At 37.4% G+C, this 12,855-nt stretch overlaps 1 long non-coding RNA gene across 1 annotated transcript; it reads right to left on the reverse strand.

Annotated features, from left to right (window-relative positions):
* Window positions 1–5,586: 5,586 nt before the first annotated feature.
* On the reverse strand, window positions 5,587–9,100 carry LOC147498070 (uncharacterized). Its single transcript, XR_015194203.1, has 3 exons — window positions 8,908–9,100; window positions 6,019–6,117; window positions 5,587–5,930 (listed from the first exon to the last, which is right to left on the reverse strand). It is a non-coding gene; the product is annotated as an uncharacterized LOC147498070 (long non-coding RNA).
* Between the last annotated feature and the right edge of the window lie 3,755 nt (window positions 9,101–12,855).

Consider the following 12,855-nt stretch of genomic DNA (forward strand, 5'->3'; position numbering starts at 1 on the left):
TTTTTTACTATAAAAATGAATTCTCTCTAAAATTAGAATACAAACCTGTCATTAATTATATATTCAGGGGCTGCAAAATGTTGATGATAAAGATTCTAGTATCTTACCTTATGACTTCATAGAGAAGCCTTCTAACAAAATACTACCAGATTTCATCAACAACCTTGTATATAATAGAACTCTCCTATTATCAAAGCAAGCAGTCTCCTGAGCAAGAAATATACTCACAGATGCAGAACATTAATTTTGAGTTTCCCGGCAAAATCTTAGCAAAAATGACTCTCCAGAGTGAACCAGTAGAGAATGAACCATACTTCTTTATACTTAAATTCAACTTCACATCAACTGATTCTACATCTATGAGTACATCTCCGCCAGGTCTAGAACTGAAGTTCAATACAACCTATTCATATCTTCAGTTAGGCTAAGATGGTAATCTTAGGAACTATACTTACTTTGATAAGGTTAATGACACTACTACGAGACCTCCATGGGATGAGACCTTAATTTACAATGTTCTCTAGAAGGCTTTTCGATGAGAGTGAATGCCAATTACCTCTGAGGTGTGGAGAGTTTGGGATTTGTGAGGATAATCAATGTGTTCCTTGTCCGACACCCAAAGGACTAATGGGTTGGAGCACGAGTTGTGCACCTCCAAAGCTTCCTCCTTGTAGTAGTCAAAGTGGGATTAATGTCAATTACTACAAAATTGTTGGGGTTGAACACTTCTCAAGTAATTAACTTCTCAGGAAATGGACCGATTAAACTTCTTGACTGCAAGGCGAAGTGCAGCAAGGATTGCACATGCTTGGGTTTCTTCTATAGGAAAACTACATCAACTTGCTTACTCACTCCTCAGCTCAGTACCCTCACTAGAGTCTCAAATTCTAGTCATCTAGCTTTTATTTAGATTGCCAAGTAGATTTGGAAATCCAGTCTGTAATAAGGAACTGAATGTCATTTATTGTTAATCGAGAAAAATGTCTTTATCTTTTGAAATAATTGTATCAACTACCATAAGAAAAAGTGAAAGAATTCTACCTTAGCACATGTCTAGTTTTGTTTGATTCATGCCTCATCGTCTCATCTACTTATATAGTCATATCGGCTACTGATCAGCACAAACTATATTGCTTCCACCTTTCTTCCGGAAGAAATAAAATTCCTGACCATGAAATTGTTTACTTTTAGACCAACCAGCTCTAGTAGTTTTCTTCTAGCTAGCATCAAAACTTTGAGGACATAGCATCAAAGTGTCAGGCCAAAATAAATGCCAAAAATACAATGCCAAAAATGTAAAGATACTGATTATACCAACATTGTGGACCTAATTAAAACCTGGCTTCATTAGAGATATTATTCGAGCACAATCAAGCTTTAGTATATATGTTCATGCCTGGCTCATATGATCGATTTTTTTGGTGGTTGTTAACAGTTTATGCAGGATTCAGTCGTTGTGTGAAAAACTCAAAGTGCAAGATTAGTAAATTTATATCTTCGAACTTGAGTTATACTCATCATTTTTTTTTTTTTTTTAATTTAGTGTGGAGCTAGACAAACTTCACGAATGATGATCGATGGCTAAATTTCTATCTTCGTCAAGGGCAGTGGCATGTGCCCTGTGCAAACTATGGTTTCCGACTCTTGCTTCAGTTTCGTCGCACATCATTTTTTCTTGAGAAGCCTTAATTTGGAATGCAACCAACTTTGTCCGGTACAATGTTGTTACCTGAAAATAAAAAATATTGTGCCAGTCGAGCACAATATTTAGAATTCTACTACCCGCAAAAGATGTAGAATTCTACTTATATTGTTCAACATTGTAGTAATCCAAAGTACAATAGTCTTCTGCGTTCTCCCATTCGTCAAAATTTGATTTTGAATTTTTTTCTTCATTATCATTCGGTTGGTATTCACACTCATTACTTTGGTATGATTGATTCAAATAAAAAATGGGTGTTTGCATGTTGATTGATGAGATAAAAGAATAAGAGGTTATTAGAGAAAAAAAAAAACGCGGTCTTTTTCTTCTACAACTGAATCACGTAGAGTAAATGACTTATTTTAGTCAATAAATATCTTGGGTACAGCTAATAAAAAAGAAAGATAATTTAGGAAGCTAAATGTGTCTAAAATCATTTTATTTACTCATTTTAAAATTGGGGTACGGGAGTGTTTTGTTGGGTATGTCCAAGATCACCCTAAATAAATAATAAATACCATTTAATTAGCGAATTGAAAAGATTGGAGAGAGAGAGAGTGAAGGGTTCCCCAAAAAAAAAAAAAAAAAATACCACATTTATAATAGATCATACTGACTTAATTACCAACGGATTTCACTCCCCTCTCTCTCTTCTCTTACCATAAACCATCGTTGTCTCTAAATTGGTTTTTCTCAGTGCTGTTGAATCCAGGTCTCTCTCTCTCTCTCTCTCTCTCTCTCTCTCTCTCTCTCTCTCTCTCTCTCTCTCTCTCTCTCTCTCTCCTCTTTATCGTCCTAAGTCAATAGTTTGTATTGACATTGTTTTCTTAGGATTATTTGTTATGCTTCATATTTAAATCTCGATAAAACCTTTGATACTATTTGATCATCAATCAGTTACAAAATACAGAATTGGGTATTAAAGTTGTAGTTATGAATGATGTTTATTTGAATTCCATTGAAATGAGTATCTTTAATTGATATTGTAGATTGATGACTGCTGAAAATTTAGTAAATTTTTTTCCTTTCTATTGTTTGAAGAGGATTTCAGTTCAGGGCAAGCAGATTAAAACTTTAGTTGCGGTAACACATGAATCATTGTACAAACTTCCAAGCTTAGAACTATGGTTAGTCCATTGTCTCACCATTTGACTACTTCAATTCTACTAAATTTCATAATCAGAATATGATGTTATTGTAGACAAAATTTCTTCAGTTCACCGCTTTATTTTGTGCAAAAATCTACTTTATGGTGATTTGTGGATTTTACCAGACACATTTTTACGTTGAAGAGGCATAGTTTCTACTGAATACACATTTTTATCCATGTGCATTTCTCGGAGGCCTTGAAATTCATTGGGAACAGGTTGGAGATCAAATTCTAGCTACAATTGCAGGAGGTACAATATACATAATTTTTTTTTATATCTTTTATGTTGTTTGGATGATAAAATTTTGTTTGAGCTATAATGTGTGGGGTTGTTAACGACTTTCTTATAGGATTAAAATGGAAAATGTTTGTTTATTGATTTCATATCCAGAACTACTAGTCGCATTGCCCTCTTCTTCAAGCTTTAACCATAAGATTTTAGGCATCATCTTTGATTGTTGGTGCTCAGATATGCAAGTGTTTAAACGTGGAATGGTACACACAAAGTGATGTAGATTAAACTGGCGGAAGTTTCAGTTTATCAAATCTTTTCTTGAATTAAACAAAACAACTAAAACTAAAACAAATCTTTATTTCTCTCTGAAATATTCTCAATAACACAACTCTCTCTGAACCCTAATTACAAGCCCATTATTTATACTAATCCTAAAAGATATAAACCAATAGGAACACGACATGTGTCAACAACTAAAATAGAATAACTTAAACTAGTGGGCTCGCGACCCATGGGCTTGACCATACTGATGTCCGCATCACTCTCCCCAAGTTGAAAGAGTTTGTCCACAAACTACAATGGTGGTGCATTAGAAGCGGGAATAACTGATAAAGCTTCATGCTAGAAATCTGGAACAGTGTCAGGTGGTTCCTTAGTAACCTCTCCAATATCGACGTCTCCTTCTGCGAAGAAAACAGGGCGTTTCTTTTTCTTTGGGCATTCAATAGCAATGTGCCCAATAACACCACACTCAAAACACTTCCTAGATGCAGAAAATGCACTGACAGGATGAACTGTAGTAGAGGCAGTACTAACAGGTGATAGAGCAACAGAAGATGATGATGAATTGGACGACTTGTGGAGATCTTCTGACTTTCTAGCATAAGTAACTGCATTTGCCATAGTTTGAATATCAACAAAGGACAAATCAGCTTGAATGCATTTTTGTAAGCCATTATCATATCTATGGACGTTGAATTCTTCGGTCTTAGTCATATGTAGGCGAGTGCATAGCAAACTGAAAGGTTCAGTGTATACTTGAACAATAGACAAGTTTTGCCGCAAATTATGTAGGCGATTAAACAAATCACACTCATAATTATTAGGAACAAACTCTTTGCACAATGCTCGTTTCATCTTAGACCAACGCTGCACCAATTTCTTGCCCTTAACAGTGCGACCCCTTTGGTATTCATCCCACTGTACCTATGTATAACGCCCTAATTTTATAGCTACCAACCGAACACACTTGGCACCCGAAATACTCTTGTATTAAAAAATCTTTTCAATTTGAGTCAACCAATCCACAAACACATCAGCATCCATCTTCCCATCAAACTCAGGTACATCAATCTTAATATCACCATGATTATTTTTTTCTAACAAATGAATTAAAGGATCAACAGTATTTAAATCAGTAGGTACACGATTACCAGTTGTAGGCGCACTATCGTCTGAAGAATCATTGTCAGAAGAAAGAGAGAGAGTATCACTTGCATGTCGCCTGAGTGGTGGTGGAGGAAGTTGAGCTTGCCTAGCTTGCCAAGGGGGAACATGCTGAGTATGAGGGGCCCGACCACCCCTACCTCTATTTGCACCGCCATGACCACATCCTCTAGGAGCCATGCCATAACCAACACCCAAGTGGTTCGGCTGAATAAAAAGGACCTTCCTGCACGTTATTTACTGGCGGTAGACCATGTAGCTGATGTTGGCCCACAGGTTGCACTTGCGGTTGTACAATAACATGCTATCTCTGAGGGGGAACAAATCGCTCCAATGGTTGGAGTTGTGGTAAACCTGGCACAGAATTAGGTCTTCCCCTACGCTGAGGAGGAATAACAGCTGGAAGATTAAAAGGTTCACGAACTAATGGAGGAACCTCGACGGGATGGTCATGTTGGAGCTATTGTTCAATTCGTTTCTGGCCTGCTATTGCAACTGTATCAGTAAGACCTGGGTGAGGAGTCGAGTGACCAGACCGAAACGAATCCCACTGTTATTTATAGTGGTAAAAAGCCTTTAGCCACTGTTTTCATACCGTGGTAACAACCACCGTGACAAATACTTCTAACAAAACCGTGGGGAAAAATATCTCTTATATACCACGGTTTTTAGTAAAAGAGTGGTATTAGAATGATGATATATACCACGGTTGGATACAAACCGTGGGTTATATAAACTGATATATACCACGGTTGGGAAAACCGTGGGTGATATATACCCGATATATACCATGGATACAAACCGTGGGTTATATAAATCATATATATACCACGGTTACAAACCGTGGGAAATAAATATGATATATACCACGGTTGGATACAAACCATGGTTTATAGTCTTTTTTTTTTTAAATAAAAGCCCCTAATTATTTGATTCTAATCATATTCATTCAACCTGCAACCTGCCCATTTTAACAATATATATCCACACTGGATTTAAAAACACATTGCTCAAATGAACAATTCATAGTGCAACACAAACAAAAGAAATAAATTTAGACATCCAACACGAAGACATTGAATTGCTAAAAGAGTTTTGAACTTTCTTGAGTCATCAATAATGAAAGAAACATCCAAATTTACTTGTTCTATCAAAATAATAATGACCTAACTTGTTGCATCAATCAAAAAAGCAATCTATTTGTTCTATCTAAAATATAAAAAAAAAAAAAAATGGTGAGACCAAGCACCACACCTTAACTGGAATGGGTCAAAACCTAGCTAAGACTCGACGCTTGGCTCAAACACTCCATTATGCTGGATGAATCTAAGAATTTCAAGTCGAACAATATCAAGTTCCTCTTGTGTGTATGTAGCTTTGAGAGATAGATTTTTCATCTGCACGATCAAAAATCAAAAAGTATATAATAACTAAAAAAGGAAGAGTAACACAAAATATAGAATACTAGTGTATGACGAATTATACCTTATTTTCAAAAGAATTATCTGAACAAGCTTCTATTATTTCTCTCATAAACTTCATTACGTAATACCCACACTCTTTACTACCAGGTTGGTACGGGCCCTAAGTACAAACATGGAAAATATTCATAAGTATATATTTTTCCAAATACACGATATGTATGTATAAGAATTTAATTTGTTTATTACCATAATATTCTCCCACTTCACTGGACCTTTACTTCCTTTCCCTTCAAGTCTTTCTATTTTCATGACCGCACTTCAAAATAAGATCAATGTAAAACCTAATTAGCAAGTAAAAGATAAGCACGTAATGATCTAATTATTTCATATACATACACACTCATGACAAACCTGTTAAAATAGATATCCATATCATTAGAGGGCAGATTATGCATCGAATCCAACCAATTAAAAGTCATCCGCGATAAATTAATGGCAATCAAACCCCAATGTCCACTACAAAAAGATCGAGGGCATGTGTGGTTAAAAAGAAAAATTAGACATTAAAACTACAATATACATTTCAATGAAAATGATAAAACATGGATAGTATTAAAAATATAAGACAATATCCTTACCCCGGATTATAAAGGGATAAGAACAACTCTTTTTCCACTTGTATTCTGCAAAGCTCTCCACGATAATTTGAGTTTTCTCATTCCCATTAGCTCTTGTGAAAGATAAAGGGTTTACAAATCCGACGACATCACGACAAACTCACAAATTAGCCATAAAGAATCCTAGAGAAAAAAATAAAACAATCATAATTACTAAAACTAAAGATGAATATCTAAGATTTACGATAACACCAACAATGAAATTTTGTAGATATTCTAACCTCATGTATACCACCAAAATAGCAGCATCTAACCAACCCATGTTACATACATCCATTATATATCTTTTCTCCATAATGAAACTACCCATATTATCTCCAAACAATTCTCCTCCCTCTTTGGAAAATGTATCGAACCTTGGTCCCATGGAAGCGCCATATTGAGGAATCCCACAAACGAATCTATTGCACCTTGATTATGACCATCACTAGTTTGATTTTTACTTCCCTAAATTAAAAATTTAGAACAACCAATTATTAAAAGAGAAGCCAAATTCAGAAATCGGTCATATAACTTCATATAAAAGAATCTTGTTATTTACCTCAATGTCGTCTTTATAATAGACATGGTCCTTTGGCCAAGGAACTTGTGCGCCAAGAGCATCTGCGACATATCTAAGCTCCTCATTCACTTGTATAGGAAGAGCAAGATGGCAGACTTCTTCGAAACAAGCGCGATACAACCACAACACGAACATTATCGAGTCCCAAAGGGTAACCGTGAATTTCTTTTTGTTTATTTCCCTCATTATACCAAGCCTTCAAAGAATAATATTTGATCGGCCAACCGCAGCCAAATAACATTCTTTTTCCTATATAAATGTCTAAGTATCATAATAAGCACACGACATTATATTTTAATAACATATTACGTATAAACTACAATTTACCTCCCCTAGACCAAATGTTTGACCTCGTGTTTTCTTATTTGCCTTGTTCACATGATCAAATTGAGCCAAATTACACTCTAGGCCCTACAATTGAAGTATAAATCTTAGAACCATTTTAAAATTATATATATAACATGTAAAATACTACTTACCTCTCCTAGACCAGATGTTAGACCCTGAAATGGTGTTTGACCCCGTGTTTTATTCTTATTTGTCTTGTTCACATGATCAGATTGAGCCAAATTACACTCTAGGCCCTACAATTGAAGTATAATCTTAGAACCACGCAACATTATTAAAATTATATATATCACGTGTAAAATGCTACTTGCCTGTCCTAGACCAGATGTTGGCCTCGAAAATGGTGTTTGACCTTCTTGTGTTTTCTTATTTGCTTTGTTACCATGATCTGCTTTGGGCTTTGATGGGGGTTGGGTTGCCTTCCCAATTTTTTTTAACTATTAGTCAGAAAAATAAAATTTGTAGTTAGAAGGTCGGAATGCATAAAATGGTTGGGTCAAACTGTTGTTGCACAAACACTAGATGCAACGATGAAGGATGCGCAAATAGATGGCAGGTTACCAATAAAAAAAAATAAAAAAAACATTCACAGTAGTAACTTACTTGCTGAGCATTTTTAACTAATCTACCAGATTGATGTTTGCGGATGAGTGTATCGTTATGATCAATATTGACACTTTCGTATTCTGTTTGAAGAGATTTTTTCAGATGGTAAGGAATTATCTTTGTCCTCCAACCTTCTGACTCTATCCAACAACAACCTAACATCTTCCTAAAGACGGTAGTTTTGGTCCCGTTGCTCCTGAATTGTCGATTCCAACTTCGTAACATGTTCCTTTGAGCCACGTTTGTTAACGTGGAAATATGTGGTGGGAGTGATCCCTTTCCAACTCCGCCGAGTGCGACCCGGGATGCTCGGGTGTGCCCAATGCTAGAGTTAAGATGTCCTTACTTCCTTCAATAACTACCTTTCCTCCTCCACTTCCTTAGTCGACATCCTTCAATTAAGTTTTGAAGTAAACAAGGATTTAGCAAATCCAAATCACAACAAGCATTCATGTCTAACATTAAAACATAATAATAAATGATTAGAAAACTTACAATCTTTTCAGCCACTCTTTCCGTCGTAGCTACTTCAATATATTTTCCTTTTTTGAGTAAGCTCTTTTCCATATTGAAGGCCTTCGATTTTTTCCATTAAAGGATGGTCCCAACTCTTTTTTCTATGGTTACAAAATAATCACGCATAAACGCATTGGGGTTAATACGGTGCATGTCTTCGAAACTCTTAGAGGTTTATCATACCCAAACAAATTAACAAAGTGCCTACGTGTATAAATGTCGAGACAGACAATGTACTCACCAATTGTTCTCCAATATCAGCAAATCCCGTCTTCCCCGTCCTGTGGTTATATACTTTTGTTGCTCGCCGCTGTGAATTAAGTTTGCTAATTTCCTGGAAAACATGGAATTAGTTGTCTTTAGGAATAAAAAACAATATATGGGTAGGAATAAAAAACAATATATGGGTTTAAAGGAGAACACCAAGTAGTAGAAGTTACGCTTCATAAATGAGTGGCATGAGTAGAGATTTGTGAGAATCCTCCCCCCGCACACTCCTCCGAATGCTAATGTCATCTTTGGAAGCAATCCACATATTTATTAACCATGTAACAGAGTTTCTTGACTTCAATATAAACTATAAACACTAACTTGAGACGCAGTTTTAAATCTAAATTTAGCAAACTGCTGCTATGATGACCAAAGCGGGACTAAAGACCTCATGAGAAAAGAAAAAAAGTTGATAATAACTCTTGGAGCAGGAATGCAAGATCGTGGGGAATGAACATGTAATGTTGTTGTCCATGTATTGTGAATAAAATATGACTATATATATGAGTCTTGATAGACAATATGCAAAGGCCAAAACAGTTGATAATGATCCGACAAAATTCAAAAGAGAGGTTTAAACAAGCTGACTAACTTCGGAAGGAAAAAACTTATTGGACCCAATGCCCTGTGACAAGTCTTTGCTCCCATCCCACAACAAAGAACGATTGAATATAAGAGGACATTGCATAATGTGTGCTACTCTTTTCCAGCTACTATCGTTGTGGACGACGGAGGAAAATGTTCCTACTATGACGCAGAAGTGGCGCTAAGCCCCATACATCTTCTGGAGACAATATGGGCAAAGTCACGGAACTGGTAGATGCCATTGGTGCAGAGATACCTCCCTGAAGCTGATGGAGTCTCAAAGAGAAGCACTTGGGCGATAGATACATCCTTCACATGCACTGCCCTAAGCCAATGATACTCCTGTGTGTCCTTGGATCCCTGTAATACCATTCAAGAGGACCTTACCCTAGAGAACTAAAAGGGAGGGAATTGGATATCTCTCCTCAACTCTTCGCTAGAAGCCATCAATGTTCGAACCTATGACCAATCAGTTAATAGCCCATGACTGAACAAAAGAAAAAAATCAGAAATAAGAAACTTATCTTTGACTTGAACTTTACTTTCCAACTTGTTAGGAGTAGGGCTTTCACTTTGAACTAAAACTCTATCTTATGTTCAACTCGGCTTCCTTCTCTTTCTTTCTCTCTTGCTTCTTAAGGAAAGCAATCGATGGATTGGATCAGCCTGGGGCAGTGGGGGATTGAGCTCGGGCCGGGCTTGATGAAAGCACTACGACGAGACTCGTTCTCGGGTAACCAAGCCGAAGGTCAAGAACTAAGGTGATTTCCGGAAGTGAAAACACATTGTATCCCTCGCTCACTTCCTCTCAATGTATTTCTTCCTTTTGGGGCTATGGAAGGTATTGCCTTGCCCAAAGCTACCAAAGAAACTGGAACCCTTGAAAGAACATGGATTTCATCCAAGGTGCCAGCACAAGAAGAGATTTTTTTACCACAGATGTTAATAATCATCGGTCGGAAAGTCATTTAGACCCTTTTTTCCTCTATTATCTTATGTTGAGGTCCCGTATCAATCTCATAGGTACGTGTTAAATCTAAGCCCGAATCGCTTAATCCCATGGGAGAGAGTATGTGCATGAGTTTAAGGTACTTCATCCTCACAGGACACACTCTTCGTTATCCCTCTTATTGAGTGAGGACTTATTTGATTCGATTGGCCTTTTTACCCGAAAATACGGAATAAATGGCTTTTATCGCGTATGCTCCTACACCGCTACTACAACAGCCAATATACTTTTTCTTTATTTCCTTACTTTAGTTTGGTTCAAAAACTAGTGGAGCTAGGAGATTCGGTTGTTTAACCCGAGGCAATGAAATTGTTGCGATGGAAGGTCGTTCCCTTTGCTTGTATTCCCGGTCTTTTCTCTCTCGATTGATCGGGATCGGTTCATTATGCAGGTCGCGTGTGCGGTTTTAGTGCCTCTTACGCCCCTATCTCTAGGATTATGTGGACTGGTCTCACTGACTTAACCGCCGACAAATGCATTTTTTTCTTCTATGTAAGGATGGATGATAATGGGTTTAGCCATCCTCATAGCCGAAAAGCCGATCTACTCTCTCCACAAAGGTGTACAATCCGGTAAAAATCTGTGGTTCTTTAAGTTCATTCACTGTTCTTACTTTCTCTAATCATTTCTTCTATTATGATATAATGAGCATGGGTTTACTAAAAAGGAGAAGCCACTTAGACGAAAAGAAAGAAGAAAGAAAGTCACTCGACTCACTAAAGGTCGCGGATCTGCGGGAGAAATAGAGCTCGTTGAATCCGTGGATATAGACCTGAGAACCTCTATGTTCATCCGGCTTGACTTGTAGTTGCCCTTCTCTTGATTGGCCTGAATGCAAGAAGTAGTTGAATCGATCTATCGAGTTGAAGCAGCAGCAATTGATTAAGTTTCATCGAATGAGGGGAAATTTCATTGCAATTACTAGGTGTCCACGACACTTTGGTACCGTCAAGTTCGGTTAAATCGGGTCTCAATTCATCGTTTTGCGTAGTCTCTCTCTCTATTGATCGATCTACTGAATCCAACGGCTTGAAGGCTTCAACCGAGCAATCGGACTATAGGCTTGCTTGGTTTAGTCACAAGCGTTCAATCTATCTATCATTCATACTTTATCGAGATATTGGGTTGGTCGAACCACCACGAGAGGGGTTTTACTACTTTCGACTAAAAGGGAAGGATAGAAACGCCACTTGACCGAAGGGACTACGAGAGCTGTGTCGTTAGCCTTAAAAAAGAAATCACGATAGGTTTTAGGGTTCATGAGATGCAATAGAAGCGAGTTTCAGCGGTTGATCTAGTTTCATCAATCGCTCTAGTTGAAGCGGATTCGTTGATGAAGCGAAAACCAAAGCAAGGAAGGCAGTCCTTGGCTTACGAATGGCCCCATATCCCGCTAGTCGACTACAGTTTTGGGTTATCTCTCAGATTCCGAAGGCTTTTTCGCCTTCGGCAGCCCAAACATGTGGATGGATTCTCTTATTTTGTACTTTAGTTCTAGTTCTAACTTTATTTTCCAAAACTAATATTTTTTTTTTGCTTGATAATATGATAACTCCTCAACTAATCATTATCTGTTTCTAAAGGGATAGAGATCAAAAGACTTAAGTCGCTATATTCACGGCCTAGCACCTAGTTGGTCATGGCCCATAACATATCAAGGTGCAACAAACCGGTTACATCACGATAGACCACAGTTGCAACAAACCGTGTCTCCTAACATAACACACCCTCCATAACATATCAAGAACTAAGGTGATTTCGGGAAGTGAAAACACATTGTATCCCTCGCCACTTCCTCTCAATGTATTTCTTCCTTCGCCTTTTTGGGGCTATGGAAGGTAATTGCCTTGCCCAAAGCTACCAAAGAAACCGAACCCTTGAAAGAACATGGATTTCATCCAAGGTGCCAAGACAAGAAGAGATTTTTTTACTAGAACTAGCTGTGGTCGCTAGCCTTAAAAAAAGAATGCAATAGGTTTCGCGGTTCAGGAGATGCAATAGAGCGAGTTTCAGCAGTTGATCTAGTTTCATCAGTCACTCTAGTTGAAGCAGATTTTGTTGATGAAGCAGCAACCAAAGCAAGGAAGGCAGTCCTTGGCTTACGAATGGCCCCATATCCCGGCTAGTCGAGATATACACAGTTCTGTCACAGTATAGACACAGTTGCAACAAACTGTGTCTCCTGAACATAACACACCCTCCATAACATAACACACCCTCCACACAGTTGCAACAAACCATTTTCTTTTTTCATTATAGCAGCAGAACCTTCTGTTTGTTTACTTTTAAGCGGGTTCTAATAAGAACTTCTACTACAATTGTGAT

The sequence above is a fragment of the Coptis chinensis genome, chromosome 5 (genome assembly GCF_015680905.1).
Source record: "Coptis chinensis isolate HL-2020 chromosome 5, ASM1568090v1, whole genome shotgun sequence".
In the NCBI taxonomy this organism is placed as follows: domain Eukaryota; kingdom Viridiplantae; phylum Streptophyta; class Magnoliopsida; order Ranunculales; family Ranunculaceae; genus Coptis; species Coptis chinensis.